This window comes from Rhinolophus sinicus, chromosome 1, assembly GCF_057876585.1.
Source record: "Rhinolophus sinicus isolate RSI-liver-muscle chromosome 1, RSI-T2T, whole genome shotgun sequence".
In the NCBI taxonomy this organism is placed as follows: Eukaryota; Metazoa; Chordata; class Mammalia; order Chiroptera; family Rhinolophidae; genus Rhinolophus; species Rhinolophus sinicus.
Window position 1 is genome coordinate 204,382,866 of NC_142501.1, and position 12,465 is coordinate 204,395,330.

Consider the following 12,465-nt stretch of genomic DNA (forward strand, 5'->3'; position numbering starts at 1 on the left):
TGAGCTATTAAATTCATAGTTCCCATCCTAAAAGGTTAAATTTTCTCATAAAAATTCAGAATCCACTTTGAATTGGATTCTAAGATGACTGAAAAATGTTCAGTTTGTCAACTTCTCCTGTTTTGTCATCTGTTCTCAAAAATGACCGAATATACTTGTTTTCCCATTCAGAATGCTGGTTTTCACACAGGTACATAACTGATGGGTGATATTTAATTACCAGTATATTCTTTCAACTGCCTGAAACCCAGACTAACCATATATCTTCTGGTCCTGCTTATGAACGTTTTACCACATTTTTTGAGTCCTAACTCAAGATGACCTTTTAAATCTTTATGGTTGAGGCAACCCTTGGCACAGAATATCCTTTTAAACGTTTTTAAATAAAATTTAAAGTTGAGTTTCTTCATGTGCAGTTATTGAGCATCATTATTATTTGATGGAAAAACTACGAAGCTAGAGTAGATGATTTTCTAAATTTTATTTTGATAGAATAAGACCTATGATTCACAGTCACCTTCATCTCGTTTGTTACACAAGCATTCCTGAAGTTGTATTCCAAGATCCGTATTGAAATGCTCAAGTGCACTGTGCTTGCTGAGTCACAGTGCCCCGTTATTAACATGTTCAATTGCATTCTCCAAACTTTATATATATCCCAACTGTTTATATCCTACTGAACACAGTTTGGGGAACATAATTGCTCTACATAGTGTCCTGCTACGATTTCTCTGTATTTACTGTGATATTCCTAGAAAGAATGCAATGACTGTAAAAATATGTTATTTTACATACTGGATTTGTCCTTGTGTATAAATTAAGTTAGAGTAATCAAAATTGCAAGTGCTTTATTAAGATTCACTATTAAAGAACACAACGGTAAATATAAGCCAAAGATGATCATTCTGATCAGTCTAGTTTGTAAGTTTCATTTTCTTATATTAGATTTTATTTCATGTTGAGTTAAGACAGCAATAGCTGTGGTAGCAGTCAGTTCAGGTGGCTTCACTATCTATATTACAAACTATGACAGAATAACTTACCAATTTCGGAAAACGAGATCACTGTCTCCTCAAGTCTTAATTAATCCACAGTTTTAATTTGTTCAGAATTGGATAAAATGAAGATAGATAGGTATTTTAATGTAAAAATTAGTAAATTCATTGACACATTCATTTTTATATGGGCTTCATATTACCACTGTGCTAACTGCCAGTTCCCTAAGTACAACTATTAAAACTTTGACTCAGTTATTTAAATTATTCTACATGAAATCTGGAATTTTTAATAAAAATCCATTCTGTTTACAATTGAGGTTTTCCCCTATTATTGTAATTTTCATAGGAACTGAGTAAAGAGAAGAGTTTTAGGTCTTAAAAGTGCTTCTAACTCTTGCCATTGTACTTCATTAAAATATAAATCAGCTACTTTGATAATCCCTTGTCTTGATGGTTTTCTGCAGAATTTTTCTTGGATATTTTATATCCCATTACTTTGTCAGCCATTACTGAGTTTTTCAGGATATTCTGCTTTACTAATTGCCCTGTATCTTTCATGGAAAACCACTCTGTTCAATCGACAAATATTGGATAATTTTCCTTTTGATCTACCAGGCATTGTGTTAGACACCAGAGTCACAAAGAAACTCAAGGAACATATCAAAAAATACCTCAAATTGTGTTTCCTTTGGCAACATAATTGGTGTAACTTGATGAAGGATAATTTGGTTGATTCTCCATACTAATGGATAAGAAGTATAAAACTATGTATTTGCAAACATAAAATTAATTCTCTTAAGTCAGGGGTCTGGCCCAGGACCCGCCCTGTAAGTAAAGTTGTGTCGGGGCGTCACCATGGTCATTCACCTACATGTTGTTGTTGGCTGGTTTTGTGCCACAAGAGCGGAACTGAGTCCTTATAACAGAGATCTATCTGATAGCACCCACAGAGCCTAAAATATTTATCTGGCCCTTTGAAAGAAAAGTTTGCTGACCCCTGATTGTATCAGTAGAATTTTGATATGGTGTGGCTAAAAACAAATTAATGGATTTTTTTTTTTAGTAGATTGAGGTAAATATATATCCAATCCGTCCCCAACACCCTACTCCCTTCAGTTGTCTACTCCCTCCTCTCACACATTTCTGACAAGTAGTTATTTTATCTCTGTGGGACAAGACCTGTCTCTATCCAGCCCGGTGATGCTGGGGGAGCCGTGAGTGCCAGTTGTATTCTATTTTGTCAGTCTTTATTCTCCCTGCAGCCTCCAGACCTGTTTTGTCTATGTGAGGTAAGTTCAAAGGTCACCCTTCTTTTCCTTAACCCGCTGCGATCACCTGTTAGAGACTGATATCAGTGTGTCACACCTTAAGTTCCTTCCTCAAGTGTCCTCTCCTTTCCTACCTCTTTTTTCTGTTCTATTTCTTCACCTAGGAATTCACAATTCTTAGTTCAGCTCTGCTGGCTACCATTTTCCCCCTCATTTTCCTGAGTAGTAAACAGTTTTCTTTGTAGTGAAGCTGAGCATTCTGTGATTATCATGGTAAGCCTACTGAATTCACCTGTCGTCTAAATACAAAAAAAAAAGGCAGATTAGGTGTCTGAATGATTTCATCCTGCCAGGTTTTTTTCTTGCTAGTTTTTGTTTAATTTTAAGCAAGACCTTGGCTGCTGCTTCTTCCTCCCAATTCCAATTCCAGGCAACCTGGAAAATTCATTTGTTTGTGACTTTGTTTCTATATTATGTAAACATAAAAAGCTAGATTTTAAAAGCCTGTGTCTGGAGACCCCATTAATTTATTCTTTAAAAAAGGGTTGTCTCCTGTGTGCCAGGCAGTATGCTAGACAGATGAGCATTATGGGAGACAAAACCAGATACGGTTCTTGCCCTCATAGTTCAAGTTTATTTGGAAAGGCAGACATTGAATAAATAATTACACAAATCTTATAAGTTCGTAATTAGTAGGTGGTACGATGAGAATTCCTTATTGGGAGATTTTATCAAGTCCAGGAAGTGAGGAAAGACTTCCAACGAAATGGCCATTGAGCTGAGTTGTGTTGATTAGGAATTAACCAGGCCAAGTGGCAGAGAACTGAGAGGGAAGGAATGACTTTCCAAGAGGAAGGAATTGCATGTGAAAAAACTCTGAGGTGTTGTATTCTTGGCAGGTAAGAAGGATGCGATGTGACTGGTGTGTCTAGAGTCAAGGGAGAAAGAAGGAGCATGGTGTGAAGACTGAGGAGTTAGTGGTAGGCCACGCGTGTTCTCGTAAGCCATGCATGTGTACTGTCAGTGGCTTCCCATTGCTCTCAGAAAAGGGATTTAAATTGAGAGTGGACGGGAAAGGTAGATGACATCATCAGAAAAATGAATTGTATAGTGCAAGAGTGAAGGTATGGACTATTATGTAGTCCTAATGAGAACTGTGCTACTTTAAAACAGTGGTTTACACACTTTACTTTGCATCAGATTCACCAGGAGGGCTTGTGAAAAAAGAGATGGTTGGACTCCAACCAGTTTCTGTTTCAGAAGGTATGAAGGGGGACCCAAGTGATGCTTCCCGGCTGACCCAGGGAGCACACTTTGAGCACCACTGGTGTAGCATGTACAGTAGTGTTGTAGTGGGGAAAGAAAAGTCTACTAATACGATCATAAAGTTATATACTCCCTCTAAACACTACTGTAGCGATAATCCACAAATATGGCTCTGCAGTGTTTTCACTGTAATTAGAAATATTTTCTAATTTCCCATGTGATATCTTGTTTAACCCATGGATTATTTAGAGGTGTGTTATTTAGTTCCCAAGTATCTGAGGATTTTTGAGATATCTTTCTGCTACTGATTGCTAATTTAATTCTGTTATGGTTATAAAATGTGCTTTTTGTGATTTTAATCCTTTTGACTTTATTGAGATTTGTTTTACAGTTCAGAGTCTATCAAAATCTCCTTTACCCTGAGAAATGTTCTGTGTGTTCTTGAAAATAATGTGTATTCTGCAGCTGTTGGGTGGAGTGTTCTAGAAATGTTAGTTAAACAAGTTAATAGAGGGTGCTGTTCAACTTTTTTACATCCTTATTGCATTTCAGTCTACTTGTTCTATTGATTTTGAGAGAAGAGTGTTGAAATCTACAGCTATGATTCCAGATTTTTCTATTTATCCTTTCAGTTTTATCAAGTTTTCTTCCATGTATTTTGAAGCTCTATGACCAGGTGCATACATCTTTAGAATTTTTATGTATTTTTAATGAATTGACTTCTTTATCATATAAAGTGAACCTCTTTATCTCTCTGGAAATATTTCTTGCTCTGAAATCTATTTTGTGTGATAGTATTATAGGCATTTCAGCTAACTTTTCAGCAGTGTTAGCATGGTATATCTTTTCCCACACATTTACTTTTAACCTATTTATATTTGTCTTTATATTTAAAATGGGATCTTTTTAGGCAGCATATTTTAGAGGCTTGCTCTTTCATCCAATCTGATAATCTCTGCCTTTAAACAGAGCACTTCCATTGAAAGTGATTGTTGGTATGGTTGGGTTTCTATCAGTGAACTTTCTTTTTTTATTATTATTGAGGTATAATTGACATAACATTATATTAGTTTCATGTGTACAACATACTGATTCCATATTTGTATATATTGAGAAGTGGTCACCACAATGTCTAGTTAATGTCTATCATCCATAATAGTCCCAATGTTTTTTCTTGTGATGAGAACTTTTAAGGTCTACTCCCTTGGCAATTTTCAGATATACAGTGCAGTATTAACTATCGTCGTCATGCTGTACATCACATCCCCATGATTTATTTATAAGTGGAAATTTGTACCTTTTGACCACCCCACCCCCCACTCCACCTCTGGCAAACACCAATCTGTTCTCTTATCTACGAGCTCGGTTTTGTTTTAGATTCCACATATCAGTAAGATCATATGATATTTGTCTGTCTGACTAATGCTGGCAGGGTCCACCCGATTTATTGCAAAAGGCAAGATTTCCTTCTTTATTATGGCTGAAACTTTTTCCTGTGTGTGTGTGTGTGTGTGTGTGTGTGTGTGTGTGTGTGTGTAGCCACACCACATTTTCTTTATCCGTTCATTCAGCAGTATATACTTAGGTTCTTTCCATGTCTAGGCTGTTGTACATGATGCTGCAATGAACATGGGAGTGCAGGTATCTTTTCAAGTTACTGTTTTCATTTCCTTTGGAGAAATACCTAGATATGGAATTGCTGGATCATATGGTAATTGTTTAATTTTTTGAGGAACCTCCATACTGTTTTTCCTAGTAGGTGTGCAAACTTACATTCCCACTAACAGTGGACAAGGGTTTCCTTTTCTCCATCTCCTCACCAACACTTGTTGTTTATTGCCTTTTTTATAATAGCCATCCAACTTTCTATTTTCTATTTGTTCGCTTTATTATTTACCTCCTTTTGTCTTCTCTTTTCCTGCCTTTTGGATCAGTTAAGTATATATTATTCTGTGTAATCTCTTAACTAGCTTTTTAAAAAGTACTGGATGCCAGGTTTTCCCTATGTATCATTAACTTATCAGTCTACCTGCAAATAATATACCATTTCATATGTTGTCTAAGAACTTTACAATAGTACATTTATATTTCCTCCCTCCAAGCCTTTGTGCTATAGTTGTCATACATTTTAATCTATAAATATTATAATCCTCACAATATAATTACTATTTTTTATTTACAGTCATTCAAAGAGATTTTTTTTTAAATAGGAAAAGTATTTTCCCAAATTTACTTTTTCTGATGCTCTTTATTCTTTTGTACATATCCAAATTTCCATCTGGTACCATTTTCCTTCTGCCTGAATAACTTCCTTCAGCATTTTTTGTAGTGCAGGTTTCATGAATTCATTCAGCCATGCCTTTTTAGGTATTAAAAAGTTTTTATTTCACTTTTGTTTTCAAAAGATATTTTTGCTTGTTATGGAATTCAAAGTTTACTCTGTGTGTATGTATGTGTGTGTATTTTGATACTTTGAAAATGTTGCTTCACTGTCTTCTAACTTGCATTGGTTCTGAAGATAAGTCGGCTATCACTCTTATATTTGCTACTTGTTATGTAATGTGTCTTTTTCCCCTCTCTGGTTGTTTGTAAGATTTTCTGATTGTCTGGTTATCAGCATTGTGATTATAAATGGGCTTGGCATTGTTGCCTTCATGTTTTCTCTGCTTGGGGCTTTTTTAACTACCTGGATATGAGTTTAGTTCTTACCATTTGGAAGTTTTTCAGCCATATTTCCTTCAAATACATTTGTCCCTCTCCTCTCTAGTCTCCTTTTGGGATTCCAATCACATATATTTTTTCCAACAGATCACTGATACTCTTTTCGTTTTTATTCAATATTTTTCCTGTTTCACTTTGAATTATACTATTTATATGTTTTTAAGTTTATTAACATTTTCTTTGGCATTGTCTAACCTGTTCTTAATAGCAACCAGGGTATTTTTCATTTCATACATTCTATTTTCACCTCCAGACGTTTAAATCCAGTCTTCTTTGTGTCTACCATAAATCTCTTCATGCTTTTCTCAGCTTCTTGACTGTATGGAGTCTATTTTCAGTATCTGCGTTAACTTCCTTATGTGCTAATTTTACAATCTGTGTTATTTATCAGTTTCTGTTGATTGATTTTTCTCATTATACACTATATTTTCTGTCTTTTCTAGCCTGGAAATTCTGGATCAGATGCTAGACATTGCATGCTGGGTGTTTCTTTTTTTTTTTTGCAGTGCCTTCAATGTTTTGGGGCTCTGTTCTAGAACATCGTTGACTCATTGAGAAACATTTTGATTCTTTCAGATGTTGCTTTTCAGCATTGTTAGGCGGAGCCAGAAGATTCTTTAGTCTAGGACAGTGGTTTTCAACTGGCGATGATTTTGCCCTGCTGAGGATATTTGGCAATGTATGGAAACGTTTTTGTTTGTCACACCTAGGGGGTAGAGACCAGGGTTGCTGCTAAACCTTCTACAGTACATAATAAGACAGCCCCACAACAAAGAATCACCTGGCCCCAAACATTAATAGTGCTGAGGTTGAGAAACCCTGTCCTAGGGCTAATTTTACCCCTCTAGTTAAGCAATGCCAATACCTACCTGAGGACTCTACTTAATGTGTGAGAAGGTCATTCCATTCTTGATGGTGGAAACATAGATTGTATCCAGTCCTATAGGGTCTCTAGGATTTCCCACCTGGTCCTTTCCAGTGGTCTTTTGCAGAGCCTTGGGAAACATTCATGAAGCCTGATGAGTATTTATCTACAGACTCTAAGGGAACTCTACGCAGATCTCTGGAGCTCTGTCTGTGCAGCTCTCTGTATTCTGCTACATAAATCTAGCCATCTTGGACTTCCTCACCTCCACACTCTATCTTCTCATTTCAGGAAGATTTCCAAGCTCTCTTTGGGTTCCTCTCCCTATATTGAAGCTGAAAACTCACCAGGCAGTAAGCCCGGCAATTTAGCACTTACCTCCTTTGTTTCCCTTCTTTCAGGAATCACTGTTATCTTGCACTTCCCGTCATCCATTGTCTTCAAAACAATGGATATAAAATATATTTCATATATTTTTATATCTCATCCATTTTGTCTGTTTTTTTTAAGTTGTTTAAAGTGGGAAGGTAAATTCAGTTATTACTTCATCATGGCCAGAAGCAAAATTGCCAGATTTATTCTTTTAACAAATATTGACCCAGTTTCTATATGCTAAGTGTTGGAAGTAATATGCTGATAAAGACAGCAAGGGTCTTTACTCTCATCAAGTTTGTATTTTAGTGGGAGAAAGAAAAAGTAAAATAGAAAATACAAGGCAGTGGTAAATTCTGTTAATGAAATTAGAAGATACAAGGAATTTCTGGGGTGGGGGGAGCTTTAGGTTGAGGACTCAGCAAATCCTTTCTGAAGAAGTAATGCATAAGCTGTGGGTGGAGTTGAGACACTTAGGATATCATTGATAACGGAAAGTGAGTATGGATGAGAATCCCTAAAGAGAGATTATGAGTAAGAACACAAGAAAGCCTGGGACTCAGCCTTGAGAAATTCCAACGTTTTTTAGCATATAGGGTAACTCATCAAAGGAATCTAATTCCAGAATTTGAAGTTAAATAGATGAGTTCAAATTTGATGGTTTCAGGTACTTTAGAGTAACTTGAAATTCCAAACCCCATCCCAGAATTGAGTTTATCCCTACCTACAGCTGACTTCTTTCTCCCTTTGAAAAGATGAATTTGTGTTCGTGTAACCCAACCTAGAGAATACTTTTATGGTAGCTCTCAAAAACATACCAGTCTATGCCCTGACATTGTATTTCCTAACCTTGAGAAATGGAAAGGTCTGATTAGCAGCTCCTTACTTAGTTAAATATGAGGAAACTTCATGCTCTAAATATACAGCCCTCCTGGATAACTGTCCATGTAGCCCTTTGGGATATTTCTGTCTGAAATCTGTAGACCGGACACTGTCATGTGTTAAGTGTTCTGAAGTATTAGATAAATGGATATGAACGTGAAGCGATTACAAGCCAAGAGTGCGTGTGCAGGGAAGGGTCATAGATCATGTGCCCTGAAGACTTCCTCTTACGCATTTTGTGACCAAGATGAGTCATGTTACTTCTTTGAGCCTCAATGGATGATTGTTAGAATTGAATGAGGTAATGTAAAAATGGCTTTCAGCACAGTGCCTGACATACAGCAACTGCTCCATAAATATTTTCAGACCTGTCTTGATCACACTAAAATTTATTTCCTACAACTTGGCTAGCTTACATTAAAGTGTATTGTCTGTATGATAAAAATGAACCATCAGATATCTCCAGTACTAAGTGAAACAAGTTTAAATTATTAAAGCTGGATTTTTAAAAATTACTTTTGTTAGAATGACCAGTAACCAATTTAAATAACAAATGATAACTGTATTTCCATGACCCACAACAGATTTTCATCTTTTATACTTTGCAAATGCATATATTCTGTAAACTTACATTCAGATGGTATAGAAAGGCTTTATTTTAGGGTGGATGAAGTCACTGAAATATTAAAAATAGGCTTAGATGTCTAGGAAATCAGGCACCCGTTACCTTGAGCCCTCACATACCTTCTAGATTCCAAGTTTCGTAGAGATAGAAGAGACCTTACTTAGGCTAAGTACCTCTCTTCCAGTTTGGTTTCTTCCGTTTTACCAAAATATACAGTGTTAAACTAAACCTTTGTATTTGTCTGGAGCTCTGTATGGGTTTTAACGGATGTGAATGGGCACTCATTAGATCATCAGAAATGTATAAGGTAAGCAGGGAAGATGTCATTTTTTTTTTTTTTCCTTAGGAGGAAAATAAGGCTGAAGGAGGCTAAGGTTACTTGCCCAAGGTCAATAAGTCTGATTATTAATAGTATCAGAATTGGAATCCAGGTGTTTGCGTTCTTTTCCCTAATTCTTTACTCTCAAGTGTACCACTGTATACACTATTGCTGAGCTTTCGATAGAATTCTGGATATGGAAATATAAAGCCACTTTATCAGGAGATTGAAATGCTGCTGCTTCAGCTTCTAATCATGATGTAAAGCAGAAAAGCCATGAAATAAAAGACTGATAAATTTGATGATGTAAAATGAGAGTGGGCTCATGACAAAATCACCACAAGCAAATACGAACAACTAATGAAGTAGGAAGAGGAATGGGATTGTAAGACCCACAGAACAAAGGACTAATCTTAACTGTGTATCAATAAGAAAAAGATCAACTGGCAAAGAACGCAGAAAAGGAAATACAGTGGCTTCTAAGATACCAAAATAAGCTTAAGCTTCCTCGTAAGACAAACACAAATTAAACAATGGCATACCCTTGTTTAAAATATCACTTTTTCCAAAATCCTTAAGTTTTATGACATATTAGTAAGAGTGTGAAGGAAGAAAGACATTTTCATACATTGTTAGAGTATAAAATGGTACACAGTCTATGAAAGACATTTTGGTGATATCTATCAAAATTTGAAAACCACCCTTTGACCCACTACTCTATTCCTAGATATCAGCTCTGTAGATATATACTTGCATACATACTTAAAGAGACATATACAAGAGTCAAGATGTTGACATTTTAAGCAAAAGATTGGAATGGCCCAAAAGTCTATCAGTTGAAGACTGGCGAAGTAAGTTATACTATATCCACAGAGTGAAATTATATGTAGCTGTTAAAAGAATCAGGTATTCATTGTACAGCTATGAAGCAATCTCCAAAACACATATTTCTAAAAGCAAGATACAGGACAGTATACAGAATTGCAAAGGGAGAAAGGAGAACAGCTGAAACACAAATAATGAATATACATCAATGTGAAGAATACACAAGTAATTGGTGAGTAGGAGCAGTAACAGAGACATATATTTTGTAGTGATTGGTTTTCTAATTTTGCAAATATAGTTCCTATTTTTAAAACATAAAGGAGAAAAGGAAACATTGTTTAAAAAGTATATTAAGAAAAGTTGAACATTTATTAATCTTACTTCGTTCACATGTATGATTATACCACAAATTCCTGATATTAAACCTAGTTCAGTAAAATTTTGATTATCAAATATAAAGGAATACGTTAAAAATTTCTCTAGATTGCAAATCCTTTGAAAGCACGGACTGTGTCTTCCTTTGTATTTCAAAGTGCTTCGGGTACTGGATAAATATTAAATGATTTGATGGTATAGAAAATGGAATTGAAAAGTTCTCCAGTTGGTACTAGAGATCCAGATTCTTATACCAATCCACATACACCAGGTTGGATCACTGAAAAAAGAGAAGTTTGTTTTTCTATTTATACCTTAGTTTCCCTATCTTTTGAAAAACAGGGAGACTGGGAGTTGTACAGAAAGGTCCATTCTATTGTTCTGTCTCTGGTTAGCACTTCATAAGATAGCTGTATTCTTCTATTCTTAGTATTTTATAGATCAGGAGTGCCCAAATGTTGCACACCAACTAGATTTAAATATGTATTTGTGAATTACACGTGTCAATGTGTATATTAGTACTAACAGTTCTGTTTTTAAACTAATTGAGATTTTCTTCCCATGCATGTGTATAGTTTTGTGCACCCCAGGAGTCTGTGTATCTGAATTTAGAGTATACTCTCTAGGAAACTTGAAAAAAAGATGTCTTTGCAGTATGGCAAATAATAAGTTATTAAAGTAACTTGAGGTCCGTGAGGCCACTAGTCTAATAGTTAACCAATGTAAATATTTTCAAAAATCAGTTAAGATTTCTGATATGAATGAAAACAGTGTTTTGGAAAATAGTGTTTACCACATATCAGGCCATGATTTACTTTAAAATTAATCCTGTTAATCACATCTCTCTGTTTTAGCTTTTTAAGTGATTTACTATTTTTAATGAGTAACGTTTCAAGCTAGCTTATAATTTGTTTGGTTCATATCTATTTATAAAAGTAGAACCATGTCCTTCAGTGGAACTGGGACTATGCCTGGGGAGCTGGGTGAGAACGTGATAGCTGTTGAAATATGGTGTAACAGGTTCAATCTCTCTGGCTTATCAATGGCAGATGAGTCAGGTGGTTGAGGGTGCAAGGGGGGATCGGGAAAATGCTACTGAAGTCTGGATGCTGCTGCCGTTTGCCAAGTGCAATGAGTCACTTCAATACTGGTACACAGTTCATTGTTCTCTTCACTGATGGGAAGATCATAGACCTGTGGTTGGAGAAAGCTTAGGAATGAGGGAGTCCAACTGAACTAATCATTATCAGTTCAGTATCAAATGAACTGATGGATAGCAAGCAGGTCAATAGGACGTAAGGACTCACGTCTGAAGACTTGGGATTGAACTAGCTACCCTTTGGACTCGCACGTTTTTGTGATTCTGAAGATCCCATCAGAGCTAGTAGACCTAAGGGAAGGGGCAAGGCCTGGGCTGTATTCCAGTTGCAGCCCAGTGACTGCATAACCTCAGGCATGTTTGTACTTAACTCTCCAGACTCACTTTTATCATTTATTATGAGGATAAGTATACCAACCTTGCCTACTTGTTATGAAATTTAAATGAGATAATGCATGTGAGTGTGCCTAGAACATAGTAGGCATTCGACAAAGGTTAATTTCTTATCGCAAAGTGGCTCTGATCACGGTAGGTGAAGGATGAGTTAAAAGCTTGCCTTGCTCAATAGGTGAAATGTCCTTTCTGATGTATATGATGAAATCCACATAGACAGTAACGATGTTTTGTCCAGTGGGATGAGTGGACCGCTCAGGTACCTAGCTAACGTGTGCAGTTCAGTACGGAGGCAGGAGCTAAAACCAAAAACAAAACTCTTGTACTTTCAGGATAACAAATGCACTTATCCGCTCTGTTTAGAGGTCCCAAAAGTACAGCTACTGAATTTTCTTTTACAAGGTTGATAGTTTCTTTGAAATTGAAGTAAAACTGAAATGCTTTACATTTTTTCCAG

The 12,465-nt window shown here is 36.0% G+C and overlaps 1 protein-coding gene across 11 annotated transcripts in view; it reads left to right on the forward strand.

Moving 5' to 3' along the window:
• Positions 1–12,465, forward strand: part of LCORL (ligand dependent nuclear receptor corepressor like) — a 122,792-nt gene that overhangs the window by 105,735 nt on the left and 4,592 nt on the right. The gene's annotated exons all lie outside the window — the stretch shown is intronic.